Source organism: Rhinolophus sinicus, linkage group LG05 (genome assembly GCF_036562045.2).
Source record: "Rhinolophus sinicus isolate RSC01 linkage group LG05, ASM3656204v1, whole genome shotgun sequence".
In the NCBI taxonomy this organism is placed as follows: Eukaryota; Metazoa; Chordata; class Mammalia; order Chiroptera; family Rhinolophidae; genus Rhinolophus; species Rhinolophus sinicus.
In genome coordinates this window covers 66945363-66953784 of record NC_133755.1, presented here as the reverse complement: position 1 = coordinate 66953784, position 8422 = coordinate 66945363, and the positions used below count along the sequence as shown (strand labels likewise).

The window sequence follows — 8422 nt, the reverse complement described above, 5'->3', positions numbered from 1 at the left end:
GATGAGGGTAACTGAGGGTCAGACCTGAAGAAGCCACATCAGCCATGGGCAAAGCAAGAGTCCAGAAGGAAGCAAACCTAGAACGAGAAACGAGGGGCAAGTTAGGAACAAGGCGGGAAGTATTTTACAGGCCACATGAAAAATCTTGCAGCAGGGGAGTGACAGACCAGGGCTTCATTCTGACCAGTGACACCTGAGTGCCTGGGGGACATCCTGGGAAAGCAGCAGAAGCTTGTGATATATAGACATGGGCTTGGGGAGCAGCATGCTGAGGGTGGAAGAGGCCACCATGGAGAACATGAACCCCTGGACTGAGATGGAACCCTGGGGAAGGACAAAAAATAAGACATGGAGAGATCACCTGACCCAAACCAAGAGAATGTGGAGTCATGGGGGCCAAGGGAGGCATTCCAGAAGGAAAGGAGTGATCACTGGTGTCAAACACTACAGGGGGACATGTAAGACAGGGACTGAACAAGTGTCCGTTGGTAAGCTCCCTGGTGACCTTGGCGAAAGCTGTTCCAGGGACAGTGGGTGGCAGGGAAGGATGTGGGGACAAGGAGCCCTGCTGCTGTGGGCTGACTAGTGAGTGGGAGGTGGGAACCCTTCCAACAGAGCAGCCTTGGTTCATCTGATTCCCCATCTCATGCTCTTTCTCCTCTCCTGATGCATCTCTGTCCTAGAAAGTTCTAGAAGGCATCGCCGTACACAGGAGAATTAGGCTTTTGGTTCTGGTCTCTTGGATGTCTAGGCAGTTTAAGGAACCAGCTGGGTTTTGGACAAGTGAAGGAAGCCATTTAAATCAGCATACCTGATAATAAGAATATCTTTAAAGGGACTCTTTTCAGGAGTCTGTATAGAGTGAGGGAGAGGCAGAGCAGTAGAGAACTTGTCCCTCGGCCTCCATGACCACATTCTTCTGGTTTGTGTCAGGTGGGCCCTGGCGTGGGGTCCGGGTTCCTGAATCCAGCCTTCTGGTAGACCTGGCCCTGCAGTGGGTAAGAGGAGGCCAAGTAGGTGTCTCATAGGGAAATGCCATGGGCTGGTTTAGTCACTCGCCTCCACACTTTCACATCCTCTATCAACACCTGCACACTTGAGTTGTGACCACACGTGCTCTTCCTGTTTATGCAGAAAGTGCCATTCAGAAAGCTGCCAGTGAGAAGGGAGCGCCACACACAGCCTCAGAAGGAAGAAGCTGAACGACTTATTTGGGAGAGAGAGGAAAGGAGCGTGTGAGCTGAGAGGTAAGATGAAGCCAGAGAGCATCTGGGCTGCCTTGGGTGGAAAAAAAGTAACCCTGCAGGGGGCATTTGGAGTAGCCCGGCCCGGTCTGTGCTCCTAGGGGCTGGGCAGCATGGAGTACTGCAGCCTGCTTTGTGGGGATAATCCAGCCTTGGTGAACAGCTGGGCAGACTAGGGAGGGAGCCTTGGAATGTGATCAGGAAAGTCCCAGAACTCATGTGGGTGCAGCATGTAACAAATGCAGAAGCCAGGTGTGCACATGCTTGCACACATATAGGATGGTAGCTGGGCCTGTGGGCCTTAGGAAAGTGTGTCTGAACCTCAGGTAGGGCATGATCTGCACCTCAGAAAGAACCCGTGACACGGCCACAGACCGGCCTCCAGTGCACTGCACCAGTGAGTGATTCCAGCCTTCTGGTAGACCTCCTCACCGTCAGGGCTAGCTGTGCCGTCTCTGTATTCCTTAGCTCATTGTGCACCGTGTTTCCCCGAAAGTAAGACCTAGCTGGACAATCAGCTCTAATGCGTCTTTCTAGGTCTTACTTTCGGGGAAACACCGTATGTGCATGTATGCATGTGTGCACACACACACACATGTATATGTATATATATACATACACGCATATAAGCACATGTATCATGTAATACAATATAGCAATTTTCACCATGTTTGTGAAGCCGGAGAACTAGAGGTGTGACCAAGAATTTGTTTCCTAACATGTGAATTCCTTGCTATTCAAGTCTTACATCCATAAAGGAGAAATTATATCTAGATATGCATTTCATAATCCCTTTCGTTCAAAGGGTTGAAAGTTCCACGAGATGAAAACTGTTCAGTCTGACACCTGATCTCGCAATGAGAACAGCTAAGGGCCAAATGTTAACCAGTGCCCACAACAACAAAGGAAGGCAGTCAATTCATTCTTTGAGTCTTGGCTCTATGCACCAAATAATCAATTTTAAAAAAATTGTGGTGTCTGCTTTTATCCAAAGCATGTGCCCTTGGTGCAAAGCTGAGGAAGGCCACCCTACCTTACTAGGGCTGTCAGGGTTTCCCTTCTCGCTGCTCAAGTGAGATTATTCCAGGGAAAGTAACACGAACACTCCCTGTTCTAAGGTTTTGGTTTTGTGTCTGTCAGCTGCTGTTTCCTTGCTCTGGACATTCCCTGCTCTCAGTGTTCAGTTGTGTCGTGCACATTTTTATTTAGTTTGCATTTTTTAAATGGGAACCATATATACTGCTCCTTCGCTAGATATGTGGGTTCAAGGCCCAATTCTTGCACGCACCATGGCTTTGGCAAGTCCCTCCACCTCTCTGCGTCTGTGCAGTGGGTACCCTAATAATCTCTGCCTCTTCAATAGGATTAGGTGAGGTAATACATATAAAGTGCCTAGAAGAGTCTCTGTTACATTTAAAGGGCTCGGTAAGGGTTAGTGGCCATTGTTGTTATTATTGTTGTTACTATTGTTGTTATCACCACCTTTTGTGCAATTGAACTGCCAGACTTGAAGTGAAGTGGTAGGAGGGTAGGCAAGATTGAAGGCGGGAGGTGGGGATGTGCAAGTGGGCGTAGAAGGAGATCCATGAGCAGTCAGAGCAGCGACACCAACACGCAGGGTCCTTACCCTCAGAGACACGTGTGGTGAGCAGGAGGCTGGGAAAGGAGCCCGGGCGCCTCCCTGGAGTCCCGCTCTGGATAGGAGCGAGCGCTGGAACTCCGAGCTCTTACACACTGCCGACGTCCACGTGCACAGCAGCCTAGAAAGTAGGGACATGTAGCCGTGGCATCCGGGCGGTAGAAAATGGCACGTTTAGTGCCTCTCATGTGTAAAGCATGTGCTTTTGTGTTACATACCTTCTGTCACATCATTGTAGCAGATTCCCTTATGATTGTGAGATGTTTAGAGGAAAGGTTGATCGCTGGCCGGAGACTGTAGAGCTGGGGGATGGCCGAGTTGGGATCCGACTGTCTCCAGACTCTGCTCCTAGCCTCATATATCGCCTCTACAATACGAGTTAAGTGGTAGTGAAACACGACTGATGAGGAAGCCGAGAATTAAGGAAGTCCCTGAGAATTAAGAAATAAGTTCAAAGTCACACTAAGAGTTAAAGGTGGCCTCTGAGTTCTAGACCCTTTATTCTGCGGTTCTGGGGAAGACCCCCTAGGCTTGCATCCCGCCTCCTGAGGCTGACAGATGTGGGACTCCTCCAGTAAGTCGCCTTATCTTCCACACTTCACTTTCTTTATCTGTGAACTGGGTATAATAACCCATCCTACATAGTTCACAGGGTTTTATGAGATTCTAGTGAGGCTACCTGTGTAAAGTTCTATTGTACTAGGGGTGCCAAAAAAATGTATACACATGCCTTGTATTCATCTTTTGTATTTAGTACATATTGAGTATTACTATTTTAATACAGTTTTTTTTCCTTTCTTAAAATGTGTATACATTTTTTTGGCACCCTCTGTATATTTCCGATTCACATAAAAAAAATGGTGAAAGTAACTTTCAGTAAAGGCAAGTTAAAAGAAAAGGAAAAGGACAAATGATGTTGGTTCTTAATGATGCATCATTAAATATCATTTCACTTATTTTTTAAATGGCTGCTTTGCACTCTCTGGTAATGATATTCCATAATCTGTTTAACCAGTCCCATATATGGAAAATTAATTTATTTCCATTTTTTAATATTCCAAATCAAACTGCAATGAGTGTTCTACAGATCCTTTAGTGCAATCATTCTATCAGGTCTTTTAATTTTGCAAACTTGATAAGCAAATGGTATTAATATCGTTTTTGTTTTTGTTTGCTTTTCTGTGATTATTAGTGAATTGATTCCCAGCGTTTTAAAACACAGCTTTGCAAAAAGCTAGAAACATTATCCCTCATCCCGAAAACAGCCAAAATAAATGTTCCTTTTAAAGGGAAGTAGCACCATTTTTCTCATGATTAAAATTCAATCAGGTATTCACGTACAGATATAAACCTATTAAAAAGCACCTTGCACAAATATTTCTCTTTATAGCATTTATCGGTGCTAAAAATGGGGGGGGTGGTTATAATGAATACAAGACAACTAGACTCCTGCAATAACTAATAAACATGACAATTTGATTTATTGCTGTTCCTCTGCTGTAGCCTGTTGACAGATTTTTCTTTATGGAAAAATTACCATGGTTTAAATCTCTATCACATGGCACTTAATTCAGTCGACAGTATGTTACCAATTAGATCCTGCTTAAACGGCCATCAGCCAGCAGACCACGGAACATGTTAAGTGGGGTGATAGTCAGATAACTAGTAAAATGCTTTGTGGCAGCTTAGGAACAAGGGGCAGTGCGGAGACAATGGATAACGAAGAGAGAAAGTACAGAGGAAACACTTTTCCCCATCCTCAAAAACGGAATTGTTTTAAGTTCTCCCAAAAGCACAGAGAACCTTTGTTGGAGCGGGTAGTTGTATAAGTTGATACTCGCTAACCCTTTTCCACCCCTCCATCCTCTTGACCCCTTTCATGATAAATTTGCAAACTGAAAGGCATTCTGTTCCGAAATCCTCTCCAATGTGAAGGTGCATAACTTTAACTCACTCATCATGTCCTGTTGACTCATGGGTTGTTAAGATTTCACCTTTCTCCCAGGTGCCGGATGTTGACCAACGAAAGACAGAATTCTTGTTCAGTGGGATGAGTCTCTTTTCTTATTTTCCTCTTGGAATCAGGCTGTATCAAACAGTGCTCCTGTAGAAGAAAGAGAAACCAAATTGAGCAGTGCTCAAAAAGGCAGTCTTTTGGAACAATTTTGGGCCTGAGCAGGCTTGAAGTAGAGCAGCAAGGGTGGGGGGTAGTCTGAAGCTCAGGCAGCCAGAACCAGTAAGAACACCATTAACAACCACAGTAATGGAAACGTGGGCACAGCCTGGGCCACATAATGTGGCCACCGCTCTAACAGACATGACCTCAATTGTCCCCACATTGGGGTATCACTTATGTAAAATACAGAATCCTAGAAAGAAGGGAGAGAGTGATATGCTGCATCTAGGCCACATGCCTGCCCCCAGGGAACGGTCAGATCCATCCATTTGACTTCAGGCCCTACCTCCCAAAGCTATGCACAGGGAGGCACCCCCCAAAACAAGACTGAAGTGGTAATAGGAAGGGATGGATGGTTGGGAAGTGGCAGGAAAAAAAATGACATGTCTTCCACATGGCTACTGCACGGCAGCCTCTGAGTGGAGGCTGGTTAGTTGGAGAGGTCAGCCATTGGCGGTTTGTCTGTACAGACAGGTGTACACCAGGGAGAGTTAGGCTGAGACCCCCCTGCTTCCCACAGTCTCATTCTGGTCACTTGGCTTCTACAGCTGGAAGTAGATATGAGACCAAGGGATTTTCTTAAAGACCTGAGCAATAGTATGGAACTCCCTTCTAAATGAAAGTAATGGGTTCTGTTTCTCCAGCTCCTACTATGTCCAACATTTAACAGTCATTTTCTGAGTCCCCACAGCAGCCCTGCAATGTAGACATTACACACTCCTTTTACATATGGAGAACAGAGTCTCTAAGAGGCTAAGTGAGCGGGCCGAGTGCATGCCATTAGATGTGGGGTTCAAATGCAGGCTGCCCATCTCTAAGAGCTCCCACACTATGCAGCCTCAGGGTAAGACTGTCCCAGCCTGCACAGTGGATGCACATGTGGTATTATTTGAGTGAAATCCCTTTCTTCCAGGACACCACTGCGTGTGAGTATATGTGCAAGTGTGTGTGCATGCACGTGCATGTGTGTGTGTATGTGTGTGTGTGTGTACACGCTCCAGGCACCACATAAGCAGGAAGAATGCTGAGGGGAAAGTTAAGGGCTCAGAGGAAAAACATCCCATATGTTATAACTTTGCCTGGGCTGTCCCTGTTTCTAAATACCGTGACAATATTTTTTGAAGCAAAGATCAAAGGACATATGGTCTGACTCATGGGTTAACAAAGGGAAAAAATATTTGAAATTGGGAATAACTGGGACAATTTGAGATGTGTGGCTACAATCATTCCCAGAGCACCTAGAAATCATGGAGTTCTTTGGGGAACACTTTGAAATACTGACATATTAAACCCTATTCTTCAAACTAGGAAAGATTTTATCAGCAGAAATTAGGACAGCTTTATACTCTGGCTATATTATTCCACAGCTTTGAGATCTCATGCCTATGAAAATAACAAAGGTGTTAAAATCTGTTTCATCACCTGAAATAATTAGAAACAATAAGAGAATTCTTTATACAGAAATAGATTTCTTATAGCACAAATAGCCAGTAAGAAGATACAATGGGAAAAAGGGTTATACAGGTAACCTCCGTATAACACGGTACTTCTATAACACGGTTTCGCTCTAACATGGTTCAAGAATTGGGGGAAACTCTTGTACAACACGGCATCCTAGAACATGGTTTCACTCTAACACGGTTTGAGAATTAGAGAAATCCCCGAACAACATGGAGAGTAATAAGAGCTTTTAAGAGCAAAAGATATCTCATTCGAAATTAGGAAAATCCCCGAATAACATGGAACGTAATAAAAGCTTTTAAAAGCAAAAGCTATCTCATTTGAAATTTTTCATTCGAGCTCGGATGTCATATCAGATTTGACTACAGAATTTTAAAATTTATTAGAATTTTAAATCCATTTAGATCGTGGAGTATTAAGTACATATATTTTAAAACTTTGTATTTTTCTTTTTACTTCATTATACATAGATTTAAAATTTTTCGGGTAAATGTTATTCAACCTTTTTTAAAGAAATGGTAATTATGTTTTTCATTTTTGTGAGTTAATTTGTAGACCTGAACTATGTCTGGTGGAAATAAAACAATAGTTCTTAAAAAGGCATTTCATCTCGCTAGAACAAAAATTACAGATTTTTGGATCGGCTTGAAAAGAGGGGAAAAGTATCATATGTTGCAAAAACCTTGGATTTAATGAAGCAACAATCCGGACTAAACAGAAAAATGAACATAAAATTAGAGCTTCCATTGCTGCTGGTTGTTCTATCTCTGCAAATATGACATCTCATCCCAGAGCACCAATAATTGACAAGATGGAGAAAGCCCTTAGTATCTGGAATGATGACTATTCAAAAAATAGATTCCACAGGACACCAAGGTTATTAAACAGAAAGCTTTAAAAATCTACAATTAAAGGAAAATGGAGAATCTGCTGTTAACCCTGACTTTGTTACTAGCAAAGGGTGGTTTGACCGTTTTAGAAAACGTTTTTCATTACAAAACCTAAAAATACAAGGGGAAAGTGCATCAGCTGATAAAGAAGCTGCCAAAACTTACCTAAAGGAATTGCAAGAAATTATTGAACAGGGTGGCTATTCAAGACATCAGGTTTTGAATGCCGATGAGACCGGCCATTGGTGGAAAAAAATGCCCAAGAGAACATTTATTTCAAAAAATGAAAAGTTGCACCAGGTTTTAAAGCATCAAAAGACCGCATAACATTACTGTGCCAAGATAATTCAGAGGACGATAGCACAGGTGAAAACGAAGAAGTTAAACACTTGACTCTGAAAAGCGTAAAGAAAGGCCTAGACTTAGCCAAAGAGTTGGAGCTGTATTTCCTAATGAAGATCCTTCCACTAAAAGAAGCACAAAGTTTAAGAGACATCATCACAAGTGCTTAGCACCATATAACAAAATTTATAAAGATCTCTCAGCTAAAAGCAAACAATCTAAAATAACAGATTTTTTGCAAAAAATACAGACTAGAAGTCAAGATAATGCTGAAGAAAGTTCAGAGGATGAAGAGATCTTGTCAAAAAGAAAATGCCTTTGGTTAATGGTGCTTAGTAATGATGACGGAGAAAACATTGTTTAATACATATTAATATGTTATGCTTTTGGTGAAAATTGCATTAATAAAGATATTTCTCTTAATTATAAATATAATAGTATGTTTTTAAAATTTTTGGAACCTAATCACCTTTTTTGTATTAGTTCTTTGTTTCGTACAACACGGATTCGCACAACACGACATTTTTAAGGAACCTCACAACCGTGTTATACGGGGGTTACCTGTAATTCACAAAAGCCACTGCAATTTAAATACCTAGAAAATATCTTAAGAGAAAACACACAGGACCTATATATTAAAACAATCTACTTAGGGATGTAAAACACATAA

The 8422-nt window shown here is 42.7% G+C and overlaps 1 protein-coding gene across 2 annotated transcripts in view; it reads left to right on the top strand.

The window, feature by feature from the left end:
- Window positions 1–1121: 1121 nt before the first annotated feature.
- The window catches only part of AFF3 (ALF transcription elongation factor 3), a 543284-nt gene continuing 535983 nt past the window's right edge, over window positions 1122–8422 (top strand). For both annotated transcript variants that reach the window (XM_074332383.1, XM_074332377.1), the window contains exon 1: window positions 1122–1247. The gene's annotated coding sequence lies outside the window, so the exon portion shown is untranslated. The remainder of the gene's footprint in view (window positions 1248–8422) is intronic.